The sequence below is a fragment of the Geotrypetes seraphini genome, chromosome 4 (assembly GCF_902459505.1).
Source record: "Geotrypetes seraphini chromosome 4, aGeoSer1.1, whole genome shotgun sequence".
In the NCBI taxonomy this organism is placed as follows: Eukaryota; Metazoa; Chordata; class Amphibia; order Gymnophiona; family Dermophiidae; genus Geotrypetes; species Geotrypetes seraphini.
The window spans coordinates 176,442,687-176,461,847 of record NC_047087.1 but is presented as its reverse complement, the minus strand read 5'-3'; the positions used below and the strand labels follow the sequence as shown (position 1 = coordinate 176,461,847).

At 45.0% G+C, this 19,161-nt stretch overlaps 1 protein-coding gene across 13 annotated transcripts in view; it reads right to left on the bottom strand.

The window, feature by feature from the left end:
• CNOT1 (CCR4-NOT transcription complex subunit 1) overlaps window positions 1-19,161 on the bottom strand; it is a 1,050,915-nt gene that overhangs the window by 779,732 nt on the left and 252,022 nt on the right. The window lies entirely within an intron of this gene.

Below are 19,161 nucleotides of genomic sequence, written 5' to 3'. Positions count from 1 at the left end.
CCTCTCTCATTGAGCCCCACCAATTTTCATCATTGCTGTCATTATTCCCCTTTGCTTCAACACACTCTTACTCCTGCACACTGCCAGGGATGTCAATCCAAACCCTAGCCCTCCACACCCATCTGCTTCCCCAAGTGTGTAACCACCTTAACCTTATACCTATTCCTCTCCTTCCTCTCTCCCTCTCTCGTATGCCCTATGGAAAGCTCATTCTGTCTCCAACAAATTGCCCTATATTCCTGACCTCTATCCCCCAGTCCCTCTACCTCCTTACTCTTAACTGAAACATGGATTTGCCCTCTCCTATGGTGGCTACCACTTCTCCCATATACAACACCGTACTGGTTGAGGTGAAGGTGTTGGGCTTTCTCTCCTACTTGTGGATTCCAACCTCTTCTCCCACAGCCTTTCCTCATTTGAAGTCCATTCTGTCTGCCTATTCACTCCTCTACCTCTTTGGATGGCAGTCATTTATCATCCACCCCAAAAAGCACCCTTCCTCCTTTCTCACTGAATTTGACTCCTGGCTTTCAGATTTACTTGATTCCTCTTCTCCCTCCCTCATTCTTGGGGATTTTAACTTTCATCCTCACAATCCCACTGATATGCATGCTTCTAAGTTTCATGCCTTAACCTCATTTGACCTCCAGCTGTACTCTTGTTATCCTCACTCACTGGGAAAGCCACTGCCATGACCTTGTCTTTCTCCAACTGTTCTCCAACTTCTCTACCTCACTGCTACCCATCTCTGATCATCATCAGTTAACCTTCACAATTATTCCCTCTCTGTCACGTCTAATCAACAACAGGTTTTGATATCTTCAAGCCCTTGATCTTTCCACGTTTTCAACTACTTTCACCTCTCCTTGCCTCTACTATGTAATCCAAGTCTGTCCATGAAGCTGTCTCGTCGTACAACTCTATTCTCTCCTCTGTTCTGGACACCCTTGCTCCCCTTGTTGCCCATTCTTTCATATCAAACCTCAAACTTGGCTCACTCCCAGTATCCGTTACTTACATTCCTGAACCCGCTGTGCTGAGCACCTTTAGCTCAAATCTCACATACATGCCGACTTTCTTCATTTTAAATTTACACTGACCTCCTTTAATTCTGCACTTACACAGGTCAAGCAAAACTACTATATACAACTAACTCGCTTTCTTCCAACCTCTGTCCTCTCTGTCACGCTGAACTCCATCCTCAAAGCGCCCCCATCTCTGACCCCCCTCCTTCTCTCTCTCCCCAGACTATGGCTGATTATTTCCATGACAAGGTCCACAAGATCACCCTTGAATTCACTACAAAGTCATATCTTCCTCTCTACCCACCATCCACTCTCCTGAAATTCAAACTCCCACCACCCTTTCATCCTTCACCTAAACTCAGGAAGCTCCCCTTGACTGGTCCCACCCTCTTGACCCTCCGTCAACTACTACCGACTTTTCTTCCTTCTCTGAAATCACAGAGAAAGAAACCGTATAACTTCTGTCTTCAGCCAAGCCAACTACATGCCCCTCAGACCCTATTCCCGCCCCTCACACCCTATTCCCACCCCTCTACATGACCTCATCTCACAAACTGTTATCGCTCCATTATGCCATATTCTCAACCTATCCATTTCCACTGTAACTGTCCCCGCTGCCTTCAAACATGTAGTGATTAAGCCGCTTTTCAAACACCCTTGCTGGACTCCATCTGCCCATCCAACTATCGTCCTGTCTCCCTTCTATTCCTATCCAAGCTATTCGAGCATACTGCTCTCCCTCCTACCAGGACTTCCTTTCAACTCGACAGATTCTTGATCCTCTACAAGCAGGCTTTCGCCCCAAATACTCCACAGAGAATGACCTCACCAAGGTCTGCAGTGACCTGTTCATGGCCAGATCTAAGGGCCTTTACTCAATCCTCATCCTTCTTGACCTGTCTGATGCCTTTGATATTGTTAATCAAAGCTTACACCTTGATAAGCTATCCTCACTTGGATTCTGCAAATCTGCCCTCTCCTGGTTTGCCTCCTACCTCTCCCATCGCACCTTTAATGTATGTGTTGGTGGGTCCTCTTCTTCTACTACCCCGCTAGCAATTGGTGTACCCCAGGGTTCTGTCTTAGGACCTCTTTTTTTCTCTCTCTACACCACACTCAGGGTGTCACTCAGAACTCTCAACTCCTCCCCTTCAGCAGTAGAGAACAGCTCCCTCTTCAATCAGTATCAAAGCAAGCGATCTCCTCCCACAGCTCCCAATATCACCTATATGCTGATGACTCCCAGATCTACCTCTACACCTAAAATTTAACCAAGAAAAAGTCTCTGCCTGTTTGGCTGACATTGATGTCTGGATGTCCTGCCGTCATCTGATACTAAATATATCCAAAATTGAGCTGCTTCTCTTTCCTCCTAAAAAGAGAATCAGCTCAGTTTTGGACATATTTATTATCTGCTGTTACTCTGTTCTCCATCTTGGTAAATAATACTGTCATCATTCCAGCCTCATCTGCTCACAACCTTTAAGTAGTCTTCAATTCTGACCTCTTATTTTCTACACACATCCAACAAACTGCTAAGGCCTGTCGCTTCTATCTCTACATCACCACCAAAATTTGCCACTTCCTCTCTGAGCACGCTACCCGGACCCTTGTCCACACTCTAATAACCTCACACTTAAATTACTGCAATCTACTTCTAACTGTGAAAAGCTCTGCTGCACGACTCATCTTCTACCAATCTCACTACACTCATGTCACTCCTGTCCTTAAATTACTTCACTGCTTCCCTATCCACCGTCTCATACAATTCAAGCTCCTATTGCTGACCTACAAGTGTGTTCATTCTGATGTCCCTCTCCTCTTTTCCCTTATATACCTCCCAGAGAACTCCATTCCTCAGATAAGCTGCTCTTAGCTGTATTCTTCTCCTCCACTGTCAATTCCAGACTTTGTTCCTTTCATCTAGCTGTCCCCTATGCCTAGAATAAGTTACCCAAGTTTGTCTGCCAAGCCCCATCCCTTGTTTAAAAGCAGACTGAAAACCCACCTTTTTTATATTGCCTTCAGTCCATAACCCTACTCCTCACCAGCCTAGCCAGCAGATTAAATGTTCCCTTACTGTATCTAAGACATTCTGCTTGTAAGCTCTTTTGAGAAGGGACTGTCTTCTTTGTGATTCTACAGCGCTGCATATGTCTGGTAGCGCTATAGAAATAATAAATATTATAGTATGTCATGTCATTCTACATGAAATTTCACAAAGGCATATTCAACTTTTATAATCCAACATTTCATCTGATTAGATCATAGTAAGTTTAGTTTAGTTTTCATACCATATTACCTTTTGGACTGATTAAATTATGCCCCCCATTATGTTCTTACCCGAGATCTAGACAGAGTGAGTATTTAGTCCCTAACTGGGAGTGTCACAAATTGAAGTTCAACCACGCTACAATATTTAAAGAAAAGATTTAGATCACTCTGATTTATTTTGTACCTTCATAAGCTTATGACCAACAACATTATGAATCCAGTATCCTATAAAATAGACATTTCCATCTACATCAGTCATTACTAAAGCAAGGGAAGGCAATGGAAGATTAAGTTCTTATCTCAATCTTTTCTGTTGTAAGACACAGGATGCTATAACTGCAGCTGTTGCTTCCCCGTAGTCACAAACTTTACAGAAGAGTGTCACTCGGAACTCTCAACTCCTCCACTTCAGCAATGGAGAAGAGCCCCCCCTTCAATCAGTATCAAAGCAATTTAACTCCACTGAATCGGAAGGGCATGGAGAACCACCCCAGCGAAATATCACATTATGTTCTGCTTTGTAACTTATGACAAAAGAACAGTGATTAACAATTAATGCACAACGAAGTAAGCTTTCAAGTAGCTAGAAACCAATCTGTTAAGTGTAACAAGGAAATTTGAAAAAAACTCCGATAAAAGGGAATAAGTGCCTTTCTGCACCTGTAGCTTTGTCTCTTCTGAATCTTAAATGATAGAAATCACATGATTGACACTTGCAATGCACGAGGCAGAAATCAGGTGAGGATTGGAACAGGGTGGACCGTAGAGAATCCTATGTCTTATAACAAAAATAAGATTAACGAGGAAATAATCTAATTTTCCATTCTGTTCAAAGACATAGGATTCTGTACTGTAGATGACGTACCAAAGCAGTGCCAGACATCTAGGTGAGGACAGATGAGACTGCCCACAATGCAGAGGACCCAAAAGCGGCATCATCTCAAGCCACTACATCCACTCTGTAGAACCTTGTAAAGGTGTGGAGAGTAGACCAAGTAGCTGCTCTTCAGATTTCATTAGGTGAAATAGCCCAGGATTCCACCCTGGAAGCAGTCATACTTTGTCAAATGTGCTGCAATCAAGATAAGGGGCTGTTTCTCCACTAGCAATGTAGGAAGAAGAAATTGTCATGCAAATCCATCTGAAAATCATAGCCTTGGAAGTTGACTTGCCTCATCTTGATTGGCTGGTCAGATGACAAACATAAGAATTGCTGCCGCTGGGTCAGACCAGTGGTCCATCGTGACCAGCAGTCTGCTCACGCGGCGGCTGTCTGATCAAAGATAAGTGCCCTGAGACTAGCTCTATCTGAGCACATTCCGATTCAGCAGGAACTTGTCCAACTTTGTCTTAAATCCCTGGAAGGCGTTTTCCCTTATGACAGACTCTGGAAGAGCGTTCCAGTTTTCTACCACTCTCTGGGTGAAGAAGAACTTCCTTACGTTTGTACGGAATCTATCCCCTTTCAATTTTAGAGAGTACCCTCTCGTTCTCCCTACCTTGGAGAGGGTGAACAACCTGTCCTTCTCAACTGAGTCTATTCCCTTCAGTACCTTGAATGTTTTGATCACGTCCCCTCTCAATCTCCTCTGTTCGAGGGAGAAGAGGCCCAGTTTCTCTAATCTTTCACTGTACGGCAACTCCTCCAGCCCCTTAACCATTTTAGTTGCTCTTCTCTGGACCCTTTCGACCAGTACTGGACGCTGTACTCCATGTGAGGGCGCATCATGGCCCGGTACAACGGCATGATAACTTTCTCCAATCTGTTCGTGATCCCCTTCATCATCATTCCTAGCATTCTGTTCGCCCTTTTCGCCGCCGCCGCACATTGCGTGGATGGCTTCATTGACTTGTCGATCATAACTTCCAAGTTTCTTTCCTGGGAGGTCTCTCCAAGTACCGCCCTGGACATCCTGTATTTATGCATGAGACATAAAAAGGTGGTCAGATAGCTGGGAATCATTAGTTATCCACAGGAAGTGAAGTAGGACTACACATCCAACCTCCACAAGGGTGAAAGGTGGATAAATGAATCTCTTGATTGACATGGAAGGCTGAAATCATCTTCAGTAGAGCGGAAGGTACCATTCATTAAAAAACACTGGACCCTGTAAATCTGAGGAACAGTTCTCTACAGGAAAGTCACTGAGACGATGGCAACCAGAAAAGATCCAAGAGAGATGCATCTGCCAAAGGCTTATAAACCCTTTAGAACAGCATTAAGATCCAAAGATGGAAATGGCCCAACGCACTGGAGAAGGTAACCTGAGCACCCCCGCAAAAAACAAGTGATGTCTGGATGAGATACCATTGATTGTTTCTTCTCCAAGCCCTAAAGCACAAGAGTCCAGCTACCTGTACATTAAGAGACAAAACTGCTAGGCCTTTTTCTAGTCTGGCTTGCAAGAATGCTAGGATAACCGGAATGGAAGCCCGATAAGGCTCCACCTGCACCTTGGCGCACCATAGCTGGAAAGCCTTCCAGGTCTTCACATAATCCACAAATGTTGCAGGCTCCTTTGCTCTCAGAAGGGTTGCAACGACTAACTCCAAGTAACCCCTATGAGTTAGGGTTGTGCACTCAAGAGCCATGCCTTAAGACCAAAGCACTATGGATTCTCCATTTGAACTGGGCCCTGGCTGAGGAGCCCCTGCTGAACCGGCAGCTTGAGACATCATTTTCTTTGTAGTTACACCAGATTCGCATACCAAAGTCAAAGGGATCAGTCTGGAGCCATCAGCATCACCAGATCCTGGTGGCTCGTGACCCTGTGAATGATCAGGCCTACCATGGCCCATGATATGTGAACACAGAGGACAAGGCTAGGCCAGGGCTGAACAAGCCCTGCACTTCCCGGTTTAGCTCTGATTATAAAAGCAATCTGTCTTTGCATACTTGGCTAGGGCAATGAGATCAAGTTCCAGTCTTCCCCAGCACTGCACTATGAGATTTAATGCTCTCTGGGACAGCGACCACTTCCCTGGATCCAGAGTATGCCTGCAAGAAAGTTGGCAAGGACATTCTCTACTCCTGCCACACAGGCAGCTGAGAGCCTGTAAGTGAATTTCCACCCACTTGAAGAACAATTGCGTTTCTAAGCGTAGGAGAGTGGTTCTGGTGCATCCTTATCTAATCACATAAGCTACCATGGTGGCATCGTCATAGAATACCCTGACCACCCTTCCTGACAGGAAAGATCAACTCCTTCAGTGCCAGATGAATGGCTCCGAATATTAGATGATTTATGGACCACTTGCTTTCTGACTGCAATATTGGGCTCCCCAGCCACTCAGGCTGGAGTCTATTATTATGGTCACCCATGGAGTTGATTATGCGGGGCATGCCCTCAATAAGGCATCTCCATGAAGCCACCAACATTAAGTTGTGTTTACCCTCCCTTATCCTAGGGAGCTGCACCTGTAGCAAGTGCCTTTGCAGGGACCACCTGGAGAGGAGAGTATCAAGGAGTGGACAAATATGTGCTATCATCCATGGACAACCTCCAGGGAGGCCGCCATCGAGCCAAACACCTGTAGATAATGACAGGTAGTGGGATTTAATGGTTTAATCTCAGAAATCTGCCTCCTGAGCTTACTTTTGAAGGGGTTAAGAACATAAGAACATAAGAATTTCCACTGCTGAGTCAGAACAGTGGTCTATCATGCCCAGCAGTCCGCTCACGCGGCGGCCCTCTGGTCTAAGACCAGCACCCTAACTGAGACTAGCCCTACCAGCGCATGTTCTTGTTCAACAGAAACTTGTCTAACTTTGTCTTGAATTCTTGGAGGGTGTTTTCCCCTATAACAGCCTCTGGAAGGGCGTTCCAGCTTTCTACCACTCTTTGGGTGAAGAAGAACTTCCTTATATTTGTATGGAATTTATCCCCTTTCAACTTTTAATTCACTTTGAAGCACTGACTTTGGGTATCAAAGCAGCAGCCGCTGCTTCTGTCATACCATGTTGCAGCATAGTTCTTCGGAGCTGGGAGATGCCTGCCTATCCTTGATTATGGAAGGAATGAATTGTTCTTTATGACATCAGTAATAATGAGGAAAGTTTTGGCTATGCTGCCTCTGTCCGCTGGATACTCTGGATTAGGCAGTGGATGGGTGATTCAGCCTCCAAGGCTACTCTAAGATTACTTTTTAAGGGGCAGATGCTTTTTGGCAAAGGCACTGTCCAAAATCCCTCCTAGAAAGTAGGGTTCAGCGCTCCAGTGGGGATGGCAGAGACAACTTTCATTCCTCTCTGAAGTTCCTCCAATTTTCCCCCAGTTCCTTTTCCAAGAGGCCTTTCCAGGGGTCTAGATAGATTTGACAACTACAGGTGCCAACAACTCTCAGGTTCCCACAGCGGCTCAGCCCAAAAAAAGACACGACACCAGGTCAATCTACTCACAGAAACATAGAACATGACGGCAGAAAAGGACCACGGCCCATCTAGTCTGCCCACACTAATGGCCCACCCCTAACTACCTCCATGAAGAGATCCCACATGCCAATCCCATCTTTTCTTAAAATCTGGCATGCTGCTTGACTCAATTATCTTTTGTGGAAGATTATTCCAGCAGTCAACCACCCTTTCGGTGAAGAAATATTTTCTGGTGTCGCCATGAAATTTCCCACCCCTGATTTTCAATGGATGCCCTCTTGTTGCGTGGGTCCTTTAAGGAAAAAGAGATCCTCTTCCACCTCGATACGGCCTGTGACATATTTGAATGTCTCAATCATGTCTCCCCTCTCTCTGCGTTTCTTGAGTGAGTACAGCTGCAACTTACCCAGTCGTTCCTCATACGGGAGATCCTTGAGTCCTGAGACCATCCTGGTGGCCATTCGCTGAACCGACTCAACTCTCCGCACATCTTTTTGATAATGCGGCCTCCAGAATTATATTCCAGATGGGGTCTCACCATGGATCTGTACAATGGCATTATGACTTTGGGCTTACGGCTGACGAAACTTCTACGGATACAGCCCATGATTTGTATAACCCTGGATAAAGCTTTCTCCACTTGATTGGCAGTCTTCATGTCTTCGCTAATGATCACCCCCAAGTCACGTTCTGCTACAGTCCTTGCTAGGATCTCACCATTTAAGGTGTAAGTCCTGCATGGATTTTTGCTGCCAAGGTGCATGACCTTGCATTTTTTGGCATTGAAACTTAGTTGCCAAGTCTTTGACCAATGCTCCAGCAGGAGTAGGTCCTGTGTCATACTGTCGGGCATTGAGCTTTCATCTGTTGTGCGGTTGCCTACCATGTTGCATAGTTTGGCGTCATCGGCGAATAATGTAATTTTACCTCGAAGCCCCTCAGCCAAGTCTCTTATGAAGATGTTAAATAGGATCGGGCCCAAGACCGAGCCCTGCGGCACTCTGCTGATCACCTCCGTCGTATTGGAGAGGGAACCGTTTACCACTACCCTTTGAAGTCTACCTCTAAGCCAGTCCCTAATCCATGCGGTTAATGTTTCACCCAGTCCCATCGAACCCATCTTGCTCAATAACCTGCGGTGTGGAAAGCTATCAAACGCTTTGCTGAAGTCCAAGTACACGACGTCCAGGGACTCCCCTATATCCGGCTTTCTTGTTACCCAGTCAAAGAAGCTGATCAGATTTGATTGGCAGGACCTTCCCTTCGTAAAACCATGTTGATGGGGATCTCGTAGATTCTCCTCTTTCAGGATCGTATCCAATTGGCGTTTGATTAGTGTTTCCATAAGTTTACTCACTATCGATGCGAGGACTCACCGGTCTATAATTCTCAGCCTCCGTCCTGCATCCCTTTTTGTGGAGTGGAATGACGTTAGCCATTTTCCAATCCAACGGGACTCTTCCTGTACTTAGGGAAAGATTAAAGAGCGCGGATAACGGTTCCGCCAGGATGTCACTCAACTCCCTGAGCACCCTGGGGTGTAGTTTGTCCGGTCCCATAGCTTTGTTCACCTTGAGTCTTGATAGCTCCTCGTAGACACTGCTGGGCGTAAACTTGAAATTTCAAAACAGGTTTTGCCTCGTCGGCAGCTGAGGGCTGGATCCCAGCGCCTCGCAAGTAAAGAGTGAGCAGAAGTATTCATTTAAAAGTTTGGCTTTGTCGGAGTCCGATTCTACATAGTTCCCGTCGCGTTTCCTAAGGCGTATTATCCCATCTGTGTTTCTTTTTCTGTCACTAATATACCGGAAGAAGGATTTATCGCCCTTCTTGATGTTCTTCGCAAGGTTCTCCTCCATCTGGAGTTTGGCCTCCCTGACTACCGTTTTGACCGCTTTTGACTTGGCCAGATAGTCTTCCTTGGATTCTCACTTCCCTGATTGTTTGTAGATGATGAACGCTCTTTTCTTCTTTTTTTTTATGAGGTCTGAGATCTCCGCAGAGAATCACTGTGGTCTATTGTTTCTTCGCCGTTTACTTACTGATTTGACGTAGCGGTTGGTTGCTTCGTGTAAGGTTGATTTCAGAGTTGACCACATTACCTCTACATTATCTGTTTCGGCATGGTTTTGCAGTGCCCGATGGACGAAATCTCCCATGCTTTCAAAGTTTGTGCCCTTAAAGTTAAGGACCTTGGTTGATGTGCTTGACTTAGTGAAACCTTTCCTGAGGTTGAACCATATCATGTTGTGGTCACTGAAGGCCAACGTATCGCCTACCGAGACCTCTGTGACACTTTCTCCTCGCCCCTTGCATTGGCAGGCAGCTATCTGTTTTCTGGAGGGAATGGGAACAAATCTTATTAGACCGTTGGGTTCTGGACATTATTTGGGAAGGGCACAGGATAGAATTTTCTCATCCTCCTCCAGATCTGTTTATCGATTCTCCATCAGATTGACCAGAAAAGGAGGCCAGGGTCCAAGCAATGGTGCAGCAACTCTTGGGTGTATATACCATAAAACCAATTCCCATAGAAGAATCGGGCTCCAGCAGCTATTCCAAGAAAGGCACAGAAGATTGGAGGCCTATATTGGACCTGAAGTCTGTAAAAAGTTCTCAAAAATCTAGCCTACTCCAAAGAGAGGGGTCAGAATGTAATATACTATAGTAAAAGACCAGCAACTGGGACTGCAAGTTCCTCTCACCGTTGTAAATTAAATTTAAATTAGGTCTTTCAATCAGTTTATGGGAACTTCTTATAAATCAATAGAGTTCACCAGGGTGTATTCATTGTTGAACATTTTTTAAACTCTCACATATTGATTATGCACCTGGCACTGTGGGGAATTTTTCAGGACTTATAATTTATTTACACAAGTCTCTAGCACAGTTTTGATTCAGTTTGATTTAAAAACATTCTTGGGGCTTGACAGAATGATGTTTGTGGGCTATTCCTGCAATGTACTCTAGGGTGCAATTATGCGTGAATACACCCTGGCGAACTCTTTATTGATTTATAAGAAGTTCCTATAAACCAGTGGTCTCAAACTCAAATCTTTTGCAGGGCCACATTTTGGATTTGTAGGTACTTGGAGGGCCGCAGAAAAAAAAATAGTTAATGTCTTATTAAAGAAATGACAACTTTGCATGGGGTAAAATTCGTTATAATTTATAAATCTGTCCTTAATTGCTTCTGATAATTTCAGCTATACACAGCTGAAAGCAGTGCAACATGCACTATCTAAACTTCACTTTCTGCATGTTGCACTGCTTTCAGCTGTGTATAGCTGAAACTATCAGAAGCATTTAAGGAAAGATTTATAAACTATAAAGAGTTTTACCTCATGCAAAATTGTTATTTAGATTCTAATCTAAAGTATCAACTGCAAGAGACAATATTTTGGTGTAGTCCTCTAGGCTTTTTTGTAGAGGGGAGAATCAATATCCGACTTGTGCCTGGCAAACTTGTGCCTTAAGTGTCTGGTAATCGCGTCCGCAACCGCCTTCAGCTCTCACCTCCTCTAGCACCGGACACAACCGCCATCTTACACCGTGAGCAAGCGACGCAGAATAATTAAACCACAGTGGTTCTCCGAGGAGATTTCAGAACTAGTAAAACAAAAGAAAAAAGTTTTCGTGATCTACAAACAATCACAACTACCGGAAGCAAAAAAACCTATATGATGAAATCTAGGAAAGTTAAAACGTCAGTCATGGAGGCCAAACTCTGGATGGAAGAAAATATAGCTAGGCAGGTTAAAAAGGGAGATAAATCCTTTTTCAAGTACGTTAGCGACAGGAAGAAGAACACAAGCGGCATCGGGTGCATAAAAAAAACCCAACGGTAACTTCGCAGACTCGGATGAAGACAAAGCAGAACTGCTAAATAACTACTTCTGCTCAGTATTCACTTGTGAAGCACCGGGATCTGGACCTCAGCTACAGACAATGGGGAGCTTGAAGGATCCATTCCGGGACTTTGAATTTACTTCGAGCAGTGTGTACCAAAAACTGACAAAATTAAAAATCAATAAAGCTTTGGGTCCGGATAATTTACACCCCAGAGTGCTTCAAGAATTGAGAGATGTCCTGGCGGAGCCGTTAGCCGAAATTTTCAATTTATCCCTTAGCAAGGGAAGAGTTCCCTTGGACTGGAAAATCGCCAACGTTATTCCTCTTAACAAAAAGGGATGCAGGTCAGAGGCTGAGAATTACAGACCGGTAAGTCTCATTTCAATAGTGTGTAAACTAATGGAGACAATGATCAAAAACAGATTAGACACGTTTCTGGACGAGGAAAAATTAAGGGACCCCCACCAACATTGTTTTACGAAGAGAAGGTCTTGTCAATCCAACCTGATAAGCTTCTTTGACTGGGTAACAAAAAAGCAGGACGGGGGTAGTCCCTTGACATCGCGTACTTGGACTTTAGTAAAGCTTTTGATAGTGTTCCACACCGCAGGTTATTGAACAAGATGAACGCAATGGGACTAGGAGGAACGCTGACTGCATGGGTAGAAGACTGGCTTAGCGACAGACTTCAAAGGGTGATGGTAAACAGTACTCTCTCAAAATCGTCAAAAGTGATCAGTGGAGTGCCGCAGGGCTCGGTCTTGGGCCCAATGCTATTTAATATCTTTGTAAGGGATCTGACTCAAGGACTTCGAGGCAAAATTGCCTTATTTGCCGACGATGCTAAACGATGCAACGTTGTGGGCAGGGCAACTGAACCTAACAGCGCAACCGCGCAAAAAATTATGGAACAAGACCTACTTTTGCTAGAACAATGGTCCAGTACTTGGCAACTAAACTTTAATGCCAAAAAATGTAAGGTGATGCACCTTGGCAGTGGGAATTCTTGTATTACATATACCCTAAATGGAGAAAACTTAACAAAAACTGAAGTAGAAAGGGACTTGGGAGTAATCATCCGTGAAGACATGAAGGCTGCAAATCAGGTGGAGAAAGCCTCAAAAAAGGCTAGACAAATGGTTGGCTGCATCAGAAGAAGCTTTATCAGTCAAAAACCCGAAGTTATAATGCAGATCCATGGTGAGACCGCACCTGGAGTACTGGGTCCAGTTTTGGAGGCCACATTACCAAAAGGATGTGAAGAGAATTGAGTCAGTTTAGAGAATGGCCACAAGGATGGTCTCAGGACTTAAAGATCTTTCATATGAAGATCGTCTGAGCAGTCTGAGCATATACTCGCTTGAGGAGCGCAGAGAAGGGGGGGGGGGGACATGATAGAAACTTTCAAGTACATAACGGGCCACATCGAGGAGGAGGAGGAAATCTTCACTCTTATGGGTCCCACGGTGACAAGAGGACATCTGCTAAAACTTAGGGAAGGAAGATTTCATGGGGACAGCAGGAAATACTTCTTTACCGAGAGGGTGATTGGTAGATAGAATGGTCTTCCACGTCAGGTAGTTGAGGATAGTAGCACGCTCGACTTTCAAGAGACGATGGGACAAACATGTGGGGTCGCTCCAGAGGTATGATAGAGGATAATTTCTCGAGGGTGGAAGGGATCATGATTGGGCAGACTTGTTGCCGTCATATTCTATGTTTCTATATTTCTAAGCTGTTACCGCCAGGAGAGGAGCTGAATTTCACGAGATTTCGTACACACGCACAAGCTGCACTGCCTCCAATGTTTACCTTACGTTCTGGAACATTGCCTGCCTCACTGCTGTAACCTCACGCAAGTGCTTTCCCGCGTCTATGTGACTGTCCACTCCACCTCACAATCGCGTACAAACGCAGGAAAGCGCTTGCCTGAGGTTACAGCAGTGAGGCCTGCAACGTTCCCAAACAGTGGTAACATACCGAGAGCCTCAAAATAGTACCTGGCGGGCCGCAAGTTTGAAACCACTGCTATAAAATGATTGAAAGCTCTAAGTTTAAGAACCTAATTCAAATTTAATTTACAACGGTGGGAGAAACCCGCAGTCCCAGTTGCCTACTGAGAGTTCAGAGCCGGTCTCGTTCTATAGTCTGTAAAGAATTCCCAATGTCCGTATGGCGATGGTCTGCTCAGTCATCGTGGCGGTGGCTCTGTGGCAACTCCTGGCCTCCTTTGATTTAATGGAGGCCTATCTTCACATTCCCATCTTTATCCTAGGACAAGCAGGCAGCATATTCTCACATGTGGGTGATGTCATCCACGGAGCCCCGGTACAGACAGCTTTAAAAGTGCATCGTCACTATAAGAACTTGAGAACTGCCCGCACCATGCATGCATGTGCGACTGCCTGCTCGTGATACCTCATTTTTTAGTTTTCCATGGAGCTAAGAAGTTGTGTTTCTGAACACTGTTCAGTCTTTTTCATTTCTTCTTCCAGAGCCCAGCAGAGGAGAGGAAGCTCGTTTTCAGAGCCCAGCAGAGGAGAGGCAGCGTGGGAGCCCTGCTCCGCCCCTCCCCCCGACCAGCAAGGGACCCGATTTCACCCCGCAGCGAGAACTCTTAATTTCAGAACCCAGCAGAGGAGAGGCAGCGTGGGAGCCCTGCTCCGCCCCTCCCCCGACCAGCGATTCAACCCCTGCAGCAGCAAACTTTGTTTTCAGAGCCCAGCAGAGGAGAGGCAGCGTGGGAGCCCTGCTCCGCCCCTCCCCCCGACCAGCAAAAGACCCGAAATCATCCCCTGCAGCAGCGGACTTTCACTTCTTCTTCCAGAGCCCAGCAGAGGAGAGGAAGCTCATTTTCAGAGCCCAGCAGAGGAGAGGCAGCGTGGGAGCCCTGCTCCGCCCCCCCCCCCGACCAGCAAGGGACCCGATTTCACTGGGGTGTCGCGTCATAGCCCACAAAGTCCAAGCTATGGCAGCTTCAGTTGCTTTTTTTACATTCCATTCCCATTTATGAAATTTGTAAAGGTCATACTTGATCCTCAGTTCATACATTCACATCTCACTACTGTCTGGAATCTTTTTCTAGATGGGGTGGTCATTTCAGCCAAGCAGTATTGCAGAATTAATTTTTTTATGGCCAACACTTCCTCCATCCTAGTCTAGTAAGCTAGGGAGTCCCACATGTGAGAATATGCTGCTTACTTGTCTTGGGATAAAACACAGTTACTTACCGTAACAGGTATTATCCAGGGACAGCAAGTAGATATTCTCTCAACCCACTCACCTCCCTGGTTGGCTTCTTAGCTTACTTACGGAACTGAGCTGCCATGAGCATACATTGGGCGGGAAGGCACTCGCACATGCGTGATACGGGCAGCTTGCAAACGTTCTCAAGTTCTTAATGTGACGATGCACTTTTCAAGCTGTCCGTACCGGGTCTTCGTGGATGATGTCACCCACATGTGAGAATATCTGCCTGCTGTCCCTGGATAATACCTATTATGGTGAGAAATTAATTGTGCTTTCTGGATCATGGAGAATACCTAAGATTCCATGTTCTACAACAACACATCCAGTCTGTGGCACTGTCTTTCAGATTGGCTATGACCCTGCATACTTTTACCAAGGTAATGGTAGTAGTGTTTGATTTCTGCAGGATGGGCATTCATTTGCATCGTTACCTGGATGATTGGCTAGTCAGAGCCTCCCTCACAACAAGAAGGTTAGTATGCTATACAGAAGGTGGTAGATCTTCTCCAGAGACTTGGCTAGATAGTCAACTTCCAGAAAAGTCAGCTACAGCTGACTCAATGCCTGGAATATCTGTCAGTCCACATCAACAGAGCGCAAGATTATGTTTCTCTTCCCAAACAGACAGATAGACAAGGGCGATTCAGTAGACATTATATATCTGGATTTTCAGAAGGCGTTCGACAAGGTTCCGCATGAACGTCTACTTCGGAAAATTGCAAGCCATGGAATTGAGGGTGAAATACTCATGTGGATTAAAAACTGGCTGGAGCATAGGAAACAGAGAGTGGGGGTAAATGGAAAATACTCGGACTGGAAGAGCGTCACCAGTGGGGTGCCGCAGGGCTCAGTGCTTGGACCCGTGCTCTTTAACATCTTTATAAATGATCTGGACACAGGTACGATGAGCGAGGTGATTAAATTTGCGGATGATACGAAGTTATTCAGAGTAGTAAAGACGCAGGGGGACTCCGAAGATCTGCAATGTGACATAATCAAGCTCGAGGAATGGGCATCAACATGGCAGATGAGGTTCAACGTGGATAAGTGTAAAGTGATGCATGTCGGTAACAAAAATCTCATGCACGAATACAGGATGTCCGGGGAGGTACTTAGAGAGACCTTCCAGGAAAGAGACTTGGGAGTTCTGATTGACAAGTCGATGAAGCCATCCACACAATGTGCGGCGGCAGCAATAAGGGCAAACAGAATGCTAGGAATGATAAAGAAGGAGATCATGAACAGATCAGAGAAGGTTATCATGCCGCTGTACCGGGCCATCGTACGCCCTCACCTGGAGTACTGCGTCCAGCACTGGTCGCCGTACCTGAAGAAGGACACGGTACTACTCGAAAGGGTCCAGAGAAGAGCGACTAAGATGGTTAAGGGGCTGGAGGAGCTGCCGTACAGCGAAAGATTAGAGAAACTGGGCCTCTTCTCTCTCGAACAGAGGAGATTGAGAGGGGACATGATCGAAACATTCAAGGTACTGAAGGGGATAGACTTAGTAGATAAGGACAGGTTGTTCACCCTCTCCAAGGTAGGGAGAACAAGTGTCTTAAGGACAACATCCACCTTACAATCTTGTGTGTCCTTCAGCATCACTCCTTCCTCACTAGGAAGAGTCATACGCTTAGTCACTTCCACTACTGCGGAATCCACTTTCAGCTGTAAAAACAGGAAGAACCTAACTCACCCCAAAAACCTTCAAATTTGTCTCAGACCTCCCCTCCCCCAATTTTCCCCATAGGGAATAAAAGAAATTCTCACTAAATTCTGGTGCCTATCAGCTTGCAGAAGCCTTCCTGCAGGGAAAGGATTTCTGCCTCAGAAAATGCGAAGAACAAATCCACCACTGGAAATCTTCTGGCTGCTAGTAAGGTGGACTCTGACCAACCCCAAAAAATCCATATGACTCTTCGGGGGGGGGGGGGGGGGGGGGGGGGGGTTAGAAAACTCACAGCTGGCTTCCCGATACCCAGAGGGTTGTTACACAGCGGTCCCACAGCCTGTGATTAAGTTCCTGATGAATCAGCAGGCAAGCAAGCTTCCGAACAGACCCCGAGCTCCTGCTGGGACATACAGCAGGCTGGCTCTGCAGATACTCAGTTTGGCCTGTGAGCAGCAGACCGCCCACACAGGTCTGCATCCTTTCCCTGATGGAGTAAACTCAAAAAGGGAACCTCCAAGCACCAAAGCAACCTAGGAAAAAAGGAACCGATGGCAAACATACCTGAAAATAATAAAAAGAAAGCAGAGCAGTTAACACCTTCTCAGTTCGCTTACAGAAGGAAAAACTGAAGGGGGAGCTGTTCTCCACTGCTGAAAGGGAGGAGCTGAGAGTTTTGAGCAACACCCTTTCTGCAAGCAGGTAAACTGAACGATTGGCTGGGAAACGTTATTATGCGCTCCTCATCATATTTTAGTTTTAGAAAATTAGTAAAAATGAAACTGTTTAACCGATTTGTTACCTACATGTATCCGATGATTTAACATTGTGACTACTTCACTGATTGTCCAGCTCTTCTTATTGTAAACCGCCTCGAACTACCATGGCTTTGGCAATATTATAAGAATAAAATAATAATTATTATTAAAACTACAGGGAAGCAACAACTACAGTATAGATGTTATGTCTTTGCAAAAGAATTTGATCCTGAGAGCCCCAGATCAGGTTTTCAGGATATCCAAGAAGGTAGCGCATGCAAATATATTCCCTGCATGTTTACTGTGGATATTCTGAAATACATGACCTGCCTAGGGCTCTTGAACAGAATTGCCTACCCCTGGTGTAAAGGGTTTTTCAAGACTAGCCGGGAGGACACAAATACCAAGTGATAACTTGAACAGAATAGTCTCACACAATAAAAGTTGATTAGTTGAAAAGCTTACTATTTGGATGGGAGAGATTAAATAGATTGTCTCATTAAATATTTAAATTCTGGGTCTTGATACAGAAAAGCTGGGAGAAGTTATTACTAACTGGATTAAGGTGTCAAACTAACAGACTCCATAAATACTACTATTGGGAATCAAATTCAAGATAAGACATCTGGATATAAAGAAGAGTTTCTCACCTGAAACAGGTGTTCTCAGAAGACAGCAAGCATATACTCTCACATCTGGATGACATCCACACAACCCAGTATGGACAGGCAAATGTATATTGTCACTAAATAATTAGGAGCGCCTGTACAACACGCGCTGGTACCTTCTTGCCTGATACTGGATCACAGGACCTGGAATTTCAGTAAGACAGCTAAGAAGCCAACTAGGGTAGGTGGAAAAAGTTGTGAGATTATCTTCCTGCTGTTCTCAGTAACACCTTCTACAGGTAACTGCCTTCTCCAAGAACAAGCAGGCATGATATTCTCACATTTGAGACTCCCAAGCTGCCAGGAACATGCCTCTAAAAAGAGGGTTATTGGTATCTACCCATAAGCCTGGCGAAACCAAAAGGGTTTGGCAGGAAGTTCATGTTTAAGAGAATAAATTTCGTAGAACTGCTTGCCCAAACTGACCATCCCATCTAGAATCGTTCTCCAAACAGTAAAGAGAAGTGAAGGTATGGGTAAGGAACGAAGATCGGCTACTGAAGTTGCTATAGCTCAAGTGTCAGCCCAGCCTAAGCATATGTAAAGAATATACAATCTGCCAGTCATGTGGAGATGGTTCTCAGTCATGTGGAGATGGTTCTCTTGGTGATAGAAGTTCCAAGTCCATTAGGGTCAAATGAGACAGAGTTGAATGGTAGTTCTATGAGGCTTGGTGCAATCCAAGTAGTAAGCCAATGTATGTTTATAGTCCAGTCTGTGAAAAGCTGCCTTACCAGGGTGAGATTGCGGTCTCAGGAACTGGTTGAGATGAAATTCAGACAGCTTTAAGGAGGAACTTTGGATGTGCGCAAAGAACTACTCTGTCACGGTAGAATCCTGTGTAGAGTGGATCAGATACAAGTGCTTGAAGTTCACTGGCCCAGCATGCAGACATAAGGGCTATGAGGAAGACTATTTTCAAAGTTAGATGTTTGAGTGAACAAGTTGAGAGATTCAAAGGGAGACATCATTTTATTTATTTAAATGATTTATAACCCGCATATCCAACAATTCTATGTGAGTAACAGTAGAACATACATATTAAATTAATACACAAACACATGCAACTTAAAATCTAAAATCAATTAAAAATTTAACACAGAGAAGCTAATACAATTTGAAAACTAAACTAAAATGCCTAAAACATATGGATAGAACTGAGCAGAAACAGTTGATAAAAACTAATTATGAGAAAAACACTCAAGTCAAATAACAGTTTTCACCATTTTCCTAAACTTCAGCAGACCCGGCACTTGCCTTATCTCACAGGCAACACATTCCAGCACATCGGCCCTCA